The 14,581-nt window shown below is 47.8% G+C and overlaps 1 protein-coding gene across 2 annotated transcripts in view; it reads left to right on the top strand.

Annotated features, from left to right (window-relative positions):
• ZNF142 (zinc finger protein 142) overlaps positions 1-14,581 on the top strand; it is a 210,403-nt gene that overhangs the window by 89,360 nt on the left and 106,462 nt on the right. The gene's annotated exons all lie outside the window — the stretch shown is intronic.

Here is a 14,581-nt window from a genome sequence, read left to right as displayed (position 1 = left end):
TGGGTTTCGAATGAGATGTGGGAGAGTATAGGGTGAACCATTCTACCTTTTTTGGGACCTGCCTCCCATCCAGTCCCAAGAACTGCACTCTGATCTGACGTCCATATGCCAAAAAGTAGCACAGGGAAAATTGTAGTCCCTGGTGAAAAGTCAAAGTGCTCGTTCATAACTGCTAATAGTCGAGTAGGGGTTAGGGGGGAGTTTCTGGACAGCACATCCTAGCTTTATCTGAAAACTGGAGACCAGGCAGGTTTTCCACATGCTACAATTGTCAGGGAAACGTGCAGGCCAGATGGGCTTGCTGTTATTTGTCTGCCAACACTACCCCACTTTGATGTGCACCTTATGTGCTAGCCCCGTTTTATGGATATCTGTGTGTGGCATACCCACTCCTGATGGCCTATAGCTGCCTCTCCTCTGCCACAGTCTGCATTTTCTGAATTATGCTATTGTTTGTGTAATGTTACAGGGACTGTTACAGGGAGTCTAGGCATTTGTTTGCTGAGATCCTATCTTCATGAATAATATGACATAGATATAACTTTTGTTCCATTTATAAAGTGAGACTGTCTCCCCACACGACGCCCAAGCACTTATGCTGGTTGATCAGGTAGGGTGGAACGATGGATGCTGTTAGAAATTTGGTAAATGTTCGAGTGAAACTGAAACATCTTTATACGTTGGTGAAACAAAACGTTCATCCGTATCATGCAATTATTTTGGTGTGGCGTTCCATACACTTGAGGCCTTAGAAACAGGAAAGAACAAGCATCCCATATCTTGAACCCTACCTTTGATAGTAAGAACAGCCATTGATGAGCAGATTGGAGGTTGCACTCTAGTCAGTAATGTTTGCAGTTTCTTGGTCGGCAACCTGGGCCTGAATTATGGTAAGCCCTTGAGTTTGATTTGGGGACTTTTAACAATCACTTGCCTTCCGGCAGCCAGTAAAATTGGACCAGGGTTGGCGTAAATATTCTGGGAACTTCGAGTAGAACCATGCTTTGAACTCTTTGAAATGGTTTTATGACCCCGTTCTGCAACCTTAGCTAGACAGAATTATAGCGATCTAACCTGCCTGAATTATGATAAATATAGGATCCTGTACGTGTTTACAACTGAGCAAGCCAATTACGTTTTCTGAAGTCCTCTGGTGAGGGCGTAGGAAGACCAACTGTTAATGCGTGTGCAGGGTTTCCAGCAGTTAGTCCTGCCTCTCACAATGTTAATGTAGCTGAGCAATCTGGCTTCGCTCTTTTGTAAGGTGTATTGGGGGTGGGAGTAAGGTAGTTAGACATGTTGGCACACAACAAATCCTAGTCTACACAGTAGATGTACTGGCACATACAGTCTTTGTTCTAAAGTCAAGCTTTAAGAAATTGTTAGTTTAGGTAATTACGTAGGGCGCCAGTGTAAGGAGGAACTTACACCTGCTCCCTATGAAGGCCAGAATTACCTTCCGCCTCCTTCTAATCACTCGCAAATGTCTAAATAACACAGCACCAGCATACCTGCCCAACTGAAAATTCCAGCTTGCAGATTGTCGCAAATCAAGAAAGGAGCTTTCTTTGCGGTGGCCCCTCATGTATGGAACACAATACCTTTGAATCTTGGGGAGGAATTGTCAACACCTATCTTCTGGAAAAAACTAGACATACCTGTTCAGCTAAATGCTTGATTCTTATCCTGCAGCTCACTTCCTAAAACCTTCTGCCTGATGCTGTGTCTTTATTTCCTGTCCTACTTTTTCTTGTTGGCGCACTTAAGCCTCCAGGTCAGCGGTGCGTGAAATACATTTGTAAAGTAATTAAAAATAGTCACAAGTATTTATAGAGTTGTAGTCATATTTATTTAAGCGCAAAATGATCACTTGCACAAATCCTGTTTCGAGGTGCTAAACATACAAGACAAATAAAATAAATAAACAGTAAAACCCTTTCATTATAAAATAAAACTGCTACTGGTTGGCTCCCGATAACAGGGAAAATAAAACTCCCCAGGCAAGAACTACAACAACTGTTGTAAGGCACATGAAAAGATAAGTATTGTTCAATCCACAACTGAAAAACTAATGTAAATTGGAAGATGACATCCCAAGGTTCAACATGATCTACCTCTATTCCAAGTAGTAAAATGCTTAGCAACCTGCAGGAGATCCTTAACACTGGGTCTAAGTAATCCATAAGAATTGTATTGCTGAGTGAAACTGGACAAATATCTCTGATCAAGACTCTTCACTATTTTCCAAATCTGTGTGAGGGCACAAGCCTCATTTTGATCTTCTATCGGGAGTCAGTCATGGATTTAAAGGTTTGCCTCAGCAAGTGGGAGAACAATGAGGCCTTTATTATTTTTTTATTTTTTTTATTTACTTGATTTAATTGTATAAAACAATTTTTACAAGATTTTGAATCCTTTAGATCAGAAGATAAGAAAAAGAAAAGAGAAACATCTTGATTGTTGATAGCAGGAAGTCGCAGTCAAGAAAGGAAACCAAGAAGCAACAGACCAAGAGAGGAGGAGGGAAAAAAAGGGCGAGGAGGACTAGACAAACGAAACAAAAACAAAAAGTCTTGGTGTTTCCCTCTGATCTTCCACTATGGTAGTAGAGGGCGGATTTTCAAGCCCTGATTTCCATCTACTTTCCCTTTCTTATTGAGTTATTAAGCCAATAGCGCGGAAAAAGCCCACCACTGCTATGACCCATGATGTCTTTTCTCCGCTGATTAGGCGGTACCACCATTCCTCTTCATCGTAGAACTGCAGATTATTGAGTAGAGGACCGAGGTGTAGTGTGCGTGCAGCCAGCACGGCCGGGCAGTACATTAACAGGTGCTTAATAGTTTCCACCTCGTCCCTAGTTTCGCAGAATCTGCATCCTTTTTCTTCCGCTTTATTCCTTCTTGACAGAACTTCCTTTGTATGAATGATGTTCAATCGAATTCTCAGGAAGGACTCTCGTATTTTTTTATCCGGACATTTCGACAAGTACCGCCTAGTAGAGTTGACTTTCTGCCAAATTAAGGGTAGGTCGGATATCAGTTTCGAGGCCGATGCCTTCTCCAAAGTGTCGATCCAGTCTTGCTCCTTAATACGCACTTTCACCTTTACCGGGTTGTTAATGAGTTCGTCATTGGAGCTGTTTGCCCAATTTAGGAGAGTTGTCATTCTTAGTGACCAGTCCGACAGCATTTTGCACGATCCTGTTGTTATTTCTTGACGTATTTCTTTTAGTATCAACGGCGGAAAAGGTAGTAGCGTTTTTCGATAAAGCATGACTTCATTTCGAGCTACAATGGAGCTCAGTGATTGAAGTGACAACTCTCTCCTTATTAACATAATTGGGAGCGACTGCGGCAGATTGAGCAGGTGTTTCCAAAAGAGTCCCTCCACTTTTTCCCAAAAATTCGATGGAAGATTGGGTAGGGCTTCAACTCCATACGTCAGAGCAGGGACTACCTTCGCTCTATAAAAGGTTAGAACTGGCACTAAGGTGAAACGGCCAAATTTGGTCGCTACTGCTCTTGCCTGGGTTGCAAGCAGGCGAGTTTTAGTCAGTATGGTATCTTGCATTGGGACTTCTTTTAAGCTTTTGTTTAGGAGAATCCCAAGGTACTTGAAATTGTTCACTTTTTCCAACTGTTTGTTATCCACTGTCCAGAGGAATTTCTCCACATCACAAGATGATTTTCCGAACGTCATTATTTTGGTTTTGTCGAAATTCATCTGGAGATGGTTTTCTTTGAGATAGACGTTAAGATTGTTGATCTGTCTCTGCAGGCCTATGGGTGTAAGGTCCATGAGAATAATATCATCTGCGTACAGCAAGCGTGCTATTTTGCTTGTTCCCAATGTCGGGGGAAAGCTACGTACTCTCTCCTCATATTCCTTGTAGTCCGCTATATAGGCGTTATACAATGCCGGAGCTAGTGGACAGCCTTGCTTGACACCTCTCTCTGTTTTAATTTCTGAGGAAAGACGACCCAGATTATTTAACCGTACACATATTGAGGTTTCTGAGTACAGGGCCTTTATTGGATCAAGAATCTCTGAGGGGCAAGCATGATGATTTAATTTTTCCCAGAGTAACCCTCGATCTACACGGTCGAAGGCCTGGACCAAATCAATAAAAGCCATGTATATTTTAGGCCGTCCTTCTGAAACCTTAGCTTTCAATGTACTCAAAGCCAATATGTTTGCCGTCGTACCGATGTTTTTCACAAAACCTCCCTGCAGAGGATCGAGGAGGGTTGATGTACGTATCCAAGATTGAAATTTGTCCAGCAATAAAGCTCCAAAAACCTTGCCTATAGAGTCTAACAGCGCTATTGGGCGATAGTTCGAGGGAGTGTCTTTGAAGCCCTTTTTAAAGATGGGTACCACTAACGCCTTCTTCCATGATAGTGGAATCTCTGAGAGCTTGACACATGTCGTAAAGACCTCTTTAATAAAGATTGACCATGCTTTCAGGTTTTTTTTCAGATCGTAGTTCGTGATGCCGTCCGGGCCTGCCGCTCTGGAGCTATTCAGTTTTTTAATTTTCCATTCGATCGTCTCGATATCTGTCGAGACCGCCCAAACGATCTTTTTTGTCTGTTGAGTTGGAATAAGTGTTTTGGATGTTGGGACTCCATAGAGCTCAGAGAAGTGAGATACCCAGCTTGCATCACTTATTGAGTTTTGGAGGGCTTGGTTCAAGGCTTTCGAGTCCCCCTTGATTAGGGACCAGAAGTCTCGCGCGTTTTTACCACAAATAGTTCGTAGCATAAGCTCAGCGTCATCTTGAGCGCGCTGGTATTTTGATGATCTTAACCATGCTTTGTAGTTGATCGCTGCCAGCATTGCTTCTTCTTTTTTCCCTGGGGAGTCCGAAATAGCTGCTGCTCGCTTCAATTTTCTCAGCCATTTTCTGCGTTCTACTAATTGCGAGTTGAATACGTGATTAAATGGCTTTACTGTTGGCTGCTTCTTTCCTTTGTTAGAGGTAAATGTCGAAAGAACTGAGGCATAGTCTGTCGATACCTTAGCCCCAATTAGGTTCCCATTTTTCTCTTCTTTATACAAACGTGTCAACTGAGCGATTGCAGAAACGGACATCTTCAGCCGTGTGCCACTTTGATTGACTTCCAGATTTGCGTTTGTATAACGAACTTCTGCTCTTGGTGACGCCCAGGAGAAACTCATAATATTATGATCACTATATTTAGTCCTGGTCACTTCAAAGGATTCTTTTATTGTTAAAAAACTCCTGGATACCTGGATGTAGTCAATGATGGCCGTTTGGTTGTTTCTCTCCCAAGTTGGAATAATCTCTGCATTGGGGGCTACTTTTTGTAGCAGATTATGTATGTCTCTTGCCTTTATTAGGTTTGTCCATCTGCGGGATCTTTCCGTAGCTGAGTTCAGACCTTTAGTTAAGTCGACGTTCAGATCGCCAACCAAGATGGTGTAGTTGGCTGTACTCGAGATTAAATGGTCATCGATGATCGTCTCCATTTGGTTGATGTAGTTATCGCAGGTCACCCGTTTTGGGTTCCAGTAGGTGTTCACCAATAGAATCTCGTGCTGCGGGGCCTTATCACCAACATTACGGGAAGTGTTCCAGGTAAGGATTACCGCTAATATAAATTCTGTTGATTTGAGTATCTTTTTCAGGTAAAGGCCACTTCCCGATCTGATGGCGATGATGAGCCCTGATCTGGGTCTGCCTTTATTTTCTTTAAGGGCCGGCGAATGGATCAGATGGTAGCCGTCCAAAGTGGGTTTCTCCCTTAACCAGGTTTCTTGTAGACACAGCACGTCATAACCTGTGAGGTCAACATCTGACTCCACAGTCAGGTGTTTGAAACCTCTGGTGTTCCAAGACCCTAGTTTTAGAGAGGGGGGATCCCATATCGACGGCGCCTTGATATCCCCAAAATAGTCGGTGATCAGTCCTTGTGGTGGCTATTTACTTCTTTGTAGGCCTCTGCTGGAATCAGGCTTATCTCCATTTTGATCGTTGAAGTTCCAGGGCTGTTGATCGCGTATAGACATCCTGCAAGCCCCTCTATCACTCAGTTGATGTTCAACTAGCTGGAAGGTTCGACGAGTGGAGGGTATCGACTTCTCGTCGGGTTCCCATTCCCTCTCATTTCTGCCTCTTCCGGTGGATAGTTGCTGGATACTCTTTCCAGCTAGTAAGGTGTCTTTTGTCATGCCAGAGTTGGTAGGACCCCCCTCTGCGCTTCGTGGTTCGAGTCTTCGTGTGGGTTGCAGGGTCGGTCTTTGACGACCGTCGTTTCGTTCGTTCACCTTGTGGTTTGTAGCTTTTCGTAGAGCCCCCTCTTGGGGTGGATTGTGCCCCAGAATGCCGTCTGCGACATAAGACAGCTCAAAGCCCAATTTGAGGAGGGTAGACCTTTCCCCCCAAATCTGTTTCTGTGTGTAATTTGAATCAATGTGGAGATATGAGCTATCTTTTCTTCCATTAGGATTTGGCTCGAGGATATTAATCTCCTTTGTGATGTTGATTTGCGAGAGGCGAGACTCACTGAATAGGTTTGCCAGGGCTCTCCGGTTCAGGATCCAACTGTCTTGTTTTTCCTGGACCCTTTGGAGTTTAAAGATCCTGGTGGTCTTTTCTTTTTTTTCTAAAGGATCTTGGACCCCAGTAGTCCTTCGTGAGAGCCCCTCCGACACGGCTCCCCTTTCATTCCATCTCTGCTCATGAACTCGTGATTTATAATGCAGATTTGGGAGAGCTGGGGAAACTCTTCCAGCCTTTGATCTCTCTTTGCGGTCTCTTGCTTCCTTTGCCGACCTGTCTATTGAAACTGCAGAAGATCTTTTGTTGTCACTATCACACTTTTTCCTGGTTAGTGGCCGGGGGGAACGCCTATCTTCTCTGTATTTGTATGGAACTTTGTCCTTCTTGGTTCTCGGTCCCTCTGAACCTATCTTAGAGGTCAGGCTCCGGTTCCTCCTATTCTTGGCCCTGGGGGTGCGTGTAGGCGAGTCCAGTAGGAGGGCTTTTGTTTTAGGTTCTTCCATCGCTCTGTTTTCGCGAGACTCTGGGATTTTTCTTTTTTGCTGGATTGGGGGCGACAGATCTTTCTCTTCCTCTTCCACCGAGTATGTGCTGAGGTCGATGAGATCTATTGAGTCTAATTCGCTAACAGAATCAGTGTCCGGATGGTCCTCCTGATTTTGATCGACTGGCTTTAGTTTGAACACTTTTCTGTTTTGCACAGGTAAGGAGTCATTTGCCGTTCTTGGTTCACTTATATGCGGTTTCAGCCTTGCTGTTTTCCTCGAGTCCGTTGGCACTGATTTGGCCACCTTCTGGGCCTTTTTTCTTCCTTGGGCCGGGTATGGAGCTCCTACGTGCTTAAAGATTTCAAAAGTAGACGGAATCCGGAAAGCTGCAAAATTAGTACCCTTCGCTACAGGTTGAATCTGACCGTCTTCCGGAGGATCCAGCACTATCACACCATTTTTCGTGCCTACTGGGTTCTTTGCTTGCGGGTTCGTTAAACCTGCCTCGATCACATTAGGCTGGGGGAGGGTTGCGTTTTCACTTGTGGCCTTTTGATCAACTGAGCTGCATACTTCCTCCGTTGTTTGGGATTCCTGATTACTTATGGAAACCTTTTTGAGCGTCGTCAATGAGTCTATCATGCCCCCATCCGCATGCTGAGATCTCTTATTACCTGAGGCATTTTGAAAGTCCAGTCCACAAGTTCTGTGAGCCAGCACGAAACCTTCCAGATAGATAAGTTTGGAATGCATTAGTGCTATTAGAGTATTTTGATCCTTAAGAGTATCGTGGATCGATTCGTATAGCTTCCCGAACGGAGCCAATGCTATCGTGACCGTGGACAAAATCGTCATAGGGTCTAGCTTTTTCACAGGTGTTTCTGGCATCGGTTTAGCAGTAAGTTCGCTCATCCGTCGAGGAAGTATAGGGGAGTTCGAGTGTAGATCATTCCCGGAGCATTTGCCTACTCCGCTTCCCAGCCCTGTCACTTTGGCACCATTAAGGGGAGGGGGGAAGATCGAGTCAGGAGGCGCCAGGGGGAGGGAGGCTATCCCTTCTTCCGAGTCAAATAGAAGCGGGGTCATCCCTTTCCTCTCCCGCAGGCCCCTCCTGTCCTTATCCAGAACTTCTTGGGGCTGCCAACCGGGGTCCTGGGTATCTGCAGTTTGAGGGTGCTCTTTTCCTCTAGATGCTACTTCGGGGTCGTCACTTGTCCCTGCTGGACTTCTTCTCGCATCCAGATCAGCCTGAGTATCCCCTTCCTCACTAAGCCCATTCTCAAACCCTGGTAGCGCATTATTGGAAGGGACTTTTGCAGGCTCGGTGAGTAACTTCTCTGGCCCCGTCTTATTAGTAACCTCTTCTACCTGAGGTTTGAGTTTTGGAGGTAGAATTAGGTTTGAGAGATGTAGGGCCGTGTCTTCCATTATGGCCAGCAGCTCCGCATCCGAAAATTCTTGCTGTTCCCGGCCTTCGCGGCGCGATTTTTTGCCAAAAAAGTCTTTGAGGGTGGTCATTGCATTTGTAGGGTTCTGATGCTGAGTTTTTTTCCCTCCTGTTCCACTCCTCTTGTACGGAGCTTTTGAACGCACTGATCTTTTAGGGAGCGTTTTTTTTTAGTTCCCCTGTGTCTTTGGATAGGGAGGGGGTTCCGTCCTCCTTTTGTCAGGTTGAGGACTCGATGGTGGAAAGATCTCTTGAGGAGGGTTGGGCAAAGGACTTGCGCTCGGCTGAGGCAGCACTACCAAGCAGAGGGGTGGTGTGGTAGCCGGGACACTATGGTCCTGGGGACTTAAAAAGTCTTTTAGACTGGCCTCTCCTTGAGGCGACAATGCTCTCACCCTGTCCGTTGGTTCCAGGCTCTTCAGGAGGGTAGAGGGACTAGGCTCTAGAGTTGTGGAGCTAGGTTCTAGATCAATTGGTGATGTGGGAGGGGAAATCTCCTCACCGCCTGGCGGTGTTCGCAGGTCCTCCATTTCTCCCATCGTATGTATCATTATGTTCACTTGTTCCCCCCCCATAGGAGGCATAAGGGGCTGGCCCGCCCCCAGGGCCCCCTTCCTCCCATTGGCGTCTATTAGCTCACTCTCCAAAATGGGCGGGCGTAGTTGGTTCTCTGATCCAGTGGGGGGGGGGTACCAACCGTAAGACTGGGCTTGTCTTCGGTAGCGCTTGGAATTCCCTACTTCCCCCTTTGGCCACATGGGGCGTTGACGTTTCACTAGTCCTGGAGGAGTCTATAGCACCCCTCCCCGAGGTGTGTAATTCCCCCCCCCTCCTCTCTGTCGTGAGGAAATTGAAAACACACTCTGGGTGCTGTGGTTGAGTCTTTGTATTGCTCGAGAATGGTGTTAGGGGGGGGTTATGATGTGTATCCAGCGAAGGGCAATATTCTATTACCTGTTCAGCTGCGTCGGTAGAGCTGGTGTTTAGAGGCTCAGGACAGCGCTGTTTCTTGCTCCGTAGATTTCTCGGCTCGAGGTCGTTCACCGATGGTTTCCTTTTGACTCTCAGCGCCGGTTCAGTCATGGTGAGCCCTTCCCTCGACACACGCCGGTTGCAGACCTCTCCTTCCTCCCGCCGACCGCGGACTGCTGACTGCCCTTGTCAGTCCCTTCGCGGTCCGCTTCGCGGAGGAAAGTGATTATGTGCTGGAGGCTCACCAGAGCACACGCCTCTCAGCACACGCCTCCAAAAGGAAAGTGAAAAGGTACTGCGCTCACGAACAGCGCCTGCTGCTCACACTGCTGACTGCCCTTGTCAGTCCCTTCGCGGTCCGCTTCGCGGAGGAAAGTGATTATGTGCTGGAGGCTCACCAGAGCACACGCCTCTCAGCACACGCCTCCAAAAGGAAAGTGAAAAGGTACTGCGCTCACGAACAGCGCCTGCTGCTCACACTGCTGACTGCCCTTGTCAGTCCCTTCGCGGTCCGCTTCGCGGAGGAAAGTGATTATGTGCTGGAGGCTCACCAGAGCACACGCCTCTCAGCACACGCCTCCAAAAGGAAAGTGAAAAGGTACTGCGCTCACGAACAGCGCCTGCTGCTCACACTGCTGACTGCCCTTGTCAGTCCCTTCGCGGTCCGCTTCGCGGAGGAAAGTGATTATGTGCTGGAGGCTCACCAGAGCACACGCCTCTCAGCACACGCCTCCAAAAGGAAAGTGAAAAGGTACTGCGCTCACGAACAGCGCCTGCTGCTCACACTGCTGACTGCCCTTGTCAGTCCCTTCGCCTTTATAACCCTTGAGGCCTTTATAACCGAGACTAAGAAGCAGTGTCTTTTGGGCTGGGAGCTGGTTTACTGAGGAATCCAGAGAGCACCAGAGCAGGGGAGCACCGAAGAGGGGTGTGCTCCATTGAGGGGAGACAACCCCCCCAAACTACAAAAGCAGGGTCCCCTCTAGTGAGGGGGAGAGGAGTACCTGAACGCCAGAAGTAGGTTATGCTCCAGTGAGGGGTTCAGGTGAGCAGACTAGTTAGCAGGGCAGTGCATCCCTGGGTATGAAAAGGTGAGCGGGGCACCAAAGTAAAACCAAGAGCAGGAGAGCCCCTTGGTCCCTGTTTGCAAAGACTTTCTTTTTGCTCCTTCCCCTAAATAGATTTCTATGGGACATCCTTGTTTTGAACCCTGTCCTGACTTTTTGAAGGTAAGTAAAGCCTTCTGCTTTACTCCCTGTTTCTGTTTTGCTCATTCCTACAGGGAAACTGACTAGTCCACAAGACTGTCAGTACTGAGAGTCCATGTTTATTTTTTTTTTTCTTTGTCAAACATCCTGCCCTCTTCATCTTGGAAAGTCTTGAGCACCCTCAAAGGTACCGACGGTGCCACCCAGATTATTACGCCCCTAGTGTAGGCAGAGTATGACAAGCCCAATGTAGTTCCTCTCCATTTATTTAGCAGGAGCAATCTGTTCCTCTCTTGTGCGGTGCGTTTCTTGCAGAAGCACAATGTCTATTTTCGGACGCCTTAAATAAGTCATAATTCTATTCTGTTTAATGTAACTGCTGAGGCCTTTGACATTTCAGGATACTATTTTAAGTTCCCCCATCACACTCAAAAATTCTGACATGCACCTTTGGTCCAGCGTTCAAGTTCGGCTTATATCGTGTGGATTCAAAGGATAACCCCTGTCTAACTACCCCAACTCCCCAGTCCCTTACCCCCCACCCCCAACAATATCCAAGCTCAAACTCTTGTGCTCAGGCCTTCCCACTTCTTGCATCTGCTGCAGGGTCACATCCTGGTGCATGGGGCACAGCAGGCGGATACGTAACCGCTAGTATCTGAGCAAACAAATCCAATCTGAGGTGTAGGACGCTCCTTCGTGGTACTTCCTGAAATGAGCACCACGCTATTGGCTCCTGAATTTGGCAACCTTTGTGTTTAAGGGCATATAACTACAAACTTCCCCTACCTTGTAGTTGTCATCATCCATTGAATGAGGCTACTCATCGCTACTCGGACCAGCCTCTGTTCCGGTTGGCAAGTTTTGCATGTCTATCCATTTGTATGCTTCTTCGAGGCTATCAAAAAAATGTCTCGCCCTTGTGAATCACTTTCAGTTTCACCGGTTACAACAACATATACTTCAGGTTGGCCACCCGCAGTCTTTTTTTTTTTTCACCGATATATAGGTCATCTGTTGCTTCTGCACCTATAGGGTATACTCCGGGTAAGCAGTTATCATGGCTAACGCTTGTTGGATTGTACCTCCCTTAACGGAGGTATTCCAGGAGCTTTTCCCTGTCTCTGTAGTTCAGAATTCGGGCTGTTAATGGCCTCAGCGGGGCTCCAGGCAGTGGTTTCCTTATCCGTGACCTATGCACCCTTTTGACAGTGAAACCTTGGGTTAGGGCGCCCAGACCAATTTCTTGCTACAGCAGAGTCTCTGTGTATTCCGTCGGGTTAGCCTCTTCTTCTCCTTCCGGGGGCCAATAATTCTTAAATTGTTGGAATTTGCCCTGCCTTCCACATCCTCAGCCTTGTCATCCAGGTTACAAACCTGTTGTGGCAGTACTTTGATTTCTTCAGAGGTGTCTTTAAGGCCACTGGTATTCTCTGCCATTGACTTTTCAAGTGTACCTGTGCGTTCAGCCAGTGACCTCACATCTTGTCTGAGCAAGTTTGCATCTATGCTGATGAGTGACTCCTTCAGAGATGCTATGGCTGCTACTATCTGTTGATCTCCTTCCGCCAGTAGCTGCTCCCTTTGTGGTGTTGAGTTTGCTTTGGCAGTGCTCTCCGCTGGGTGGATGCCTCCAAAGTGAGCTGCTTCACTTTGCTTTTTTGGAGTTTAGACGGCATGGCTTGTTGCCGTCTTGATCCGTAGCGCCCGTGCCAGTGATTATGTCGCTTAGGCGTGCAGATTCTACTGCTTACCAGTCTGTTATTACTGGCGGGTTTGCTGATTTCTCACTGCTTGTTCCCTGGGGTATTGTGGCGTATCTTCTAGGTACTAGTTGTGGCGTCTCGAACAATGACAATCCTGTCTGGACATTCAGCCTTTATCTGCTGTGGGCCATCTGCGCCCCACGCCTTGACCTGCAGTGCCTCCTCTTGGCTGTGGCCTGAAAAGACCCAGTATCTTTTGTGCCCGGGTGCTTGTGTTTGTTATGGCCTACTCTCGATCGACAGGCCCTTCGATATACCAAGGGTCTGCCGTCGTGTTCAGCTTCCTTCGCATCCGGATGGGTCCCCAGATTTGCCATACCCCTGCCCACCACTGATATGTCCTTCCAGGTGTGGGGGAGCCTATATGACGGCCGTCTTTGCTTACTTGGGTATTATACGTTTCTGCTCAGGCGCGATGCCAGCACCCCTCCTATGGTCCATCTTGGTCAATCCCAGGTTCTTGCCACGTATACTTTCATTTCAGTTGAACTCAGAAAGATGTGGCCCTGCTCAGACACCCAGATGTGTATATGCACAAAACTGTCCCTGTTTCGTGACCGTGCATCGCTCTAGCTTTCTCCTTTCTCACTCAGGCGCCATTAGCCCCACGGGCCCCCCCCCTAGTCGGGCCAGGCTTGAATCAGACTCCTCCTGTTGCAGCAGAGTCCGTGGCCACTACACTAATTATAGACTCTGTTGCAGGCGCTCCTCCGCATGCCTGTTACCTCAACGGTCTGCCATTACAGGTTATTCACTCACCAGGTCAATTTCCACTCTGGACCGCCACTTTGTCTTGCCAGGGCTCTACCACCGTCTGCTTTTTTGTGGTCGACCCGTCAACCTAATGTGCTTCCAGACCTGCTTTCACTGTGATCCGTTTGCACGTATCAACCAGGGGCAGCTCCCCCTATGGTCCGCTTACGCTCTGCAGCTGAGGAAGTTTAACGCTGCAATCCACCCCTTATGCGTTGGCAATTATGTAGATGCGTGCCCTTTCGGGACAGTCAAATATCCCACTGGGGAGGTCGAGTGCCCTTTTGGAGTCATGCCTACAGACGAGCTCCTAATATTACAGCACAATGCTCCTGCCATGCTCTGCTTACCTTGGAAACGGTTGGTGGTTATGTGCTCAATGCACAGTACTCGATCAAGGGCAGCCACTGCGCCGTAGCCCCGATGCCATCGGTTGGCAGCCCGGGCCTTCTGTTAAGGGGCGGTGTACCTTCTTGATGGCCCAGACGTCTGAATCTTGATCTCTGTAGCGTGCCGACTACTGTAGCTGCAGTCTCTGCCGTGGTCTGTGCCGCAGCAGTCACTATGCTGCACTCCTCACCAGTATTAGGGTATCTCTATTCCAGGCGCCAGAGACGTTTCTTTTGCTGCGGTTAGCCGCTAGGGGCCCCGCTCCTTTGTTTGCCACGGCTAGATGGATCCACAGCCTCGAGGTCTCAGCCATCTCGGTTTAATCTTCATGTGTCGGAGCACCCACTTCAACGGGTTCCTGCAGCGCCATCTCCCAGCAGTAGTTTTATCTTGCTGCACGCTGCTGTGCACAGAACTTTCATGTACCTTTTGATATTATTGCTGACACTTCATTCTGTGTCAGCTTGCTTCCCTCGGTCTGGATCATAATGGATCAGCAGGAGCCACATGATTTATATCCTCACTGTATGGCTGCCAAGCCACGCCCCAGAGTCCATGTCCCTGTTAATGAATTCTTGTATTATTACAATTGCACACATCACCTTACAGCAGTGGTCTTCAAACATTTTCGGCCTGCCCAAATTTTGTTCAGGGGAGGAGGCCCCTGCCCCCCTCAAAAATGACAAATGGAAAGTATGTACCATCCCTGTCCCCTAGGATCCACAGCTCCTCAGAAGGAGAGCTAATTTGGCAGGTAGGTAGGGGGGATTGTGCAACAAAGGCATTTTTAAAATGCCTTTGTTGTACAACCCTCCATCCCCCCTCTACCCCCACTCGCCAAAGCAGCTCAACGGACACCCACCACCGCCGCACAAGGAGGTGCAGGAGTTCCACCTCGAACATAGACATGCAGTGCCCCAGCAGCATTCCCTATGCAAGGCTGGTGAAGAAAAATGCCCACAGCGTTGCATGGCTCAGTGAGCATGTGCGGCTGGGGTACTGAACTGTCAAAGAGAAACAGTGGTTTC

The sequence above is a fragment of the Ambystoma mexicanum genome, chromosome 9, assembly GCF_040938575.1.
Source record: "Ambystoma mexicanum isolate Mex_15411 chromosome 9, UKY_AmexF1_1, whole genome shotgun sequence".
Taxonomy (NCBI): Eukaryota; Metazoa; Chordata; class Amphibia; order Caudata; family Ambystomatidae; genus Ambystoma; species Ambystoma mexicanum.
The sequence above is the reverse complement of the archived record's forward strand: the minus strand, read 5'-3'. Positions and strand labels throughout refer to the sequence as shown.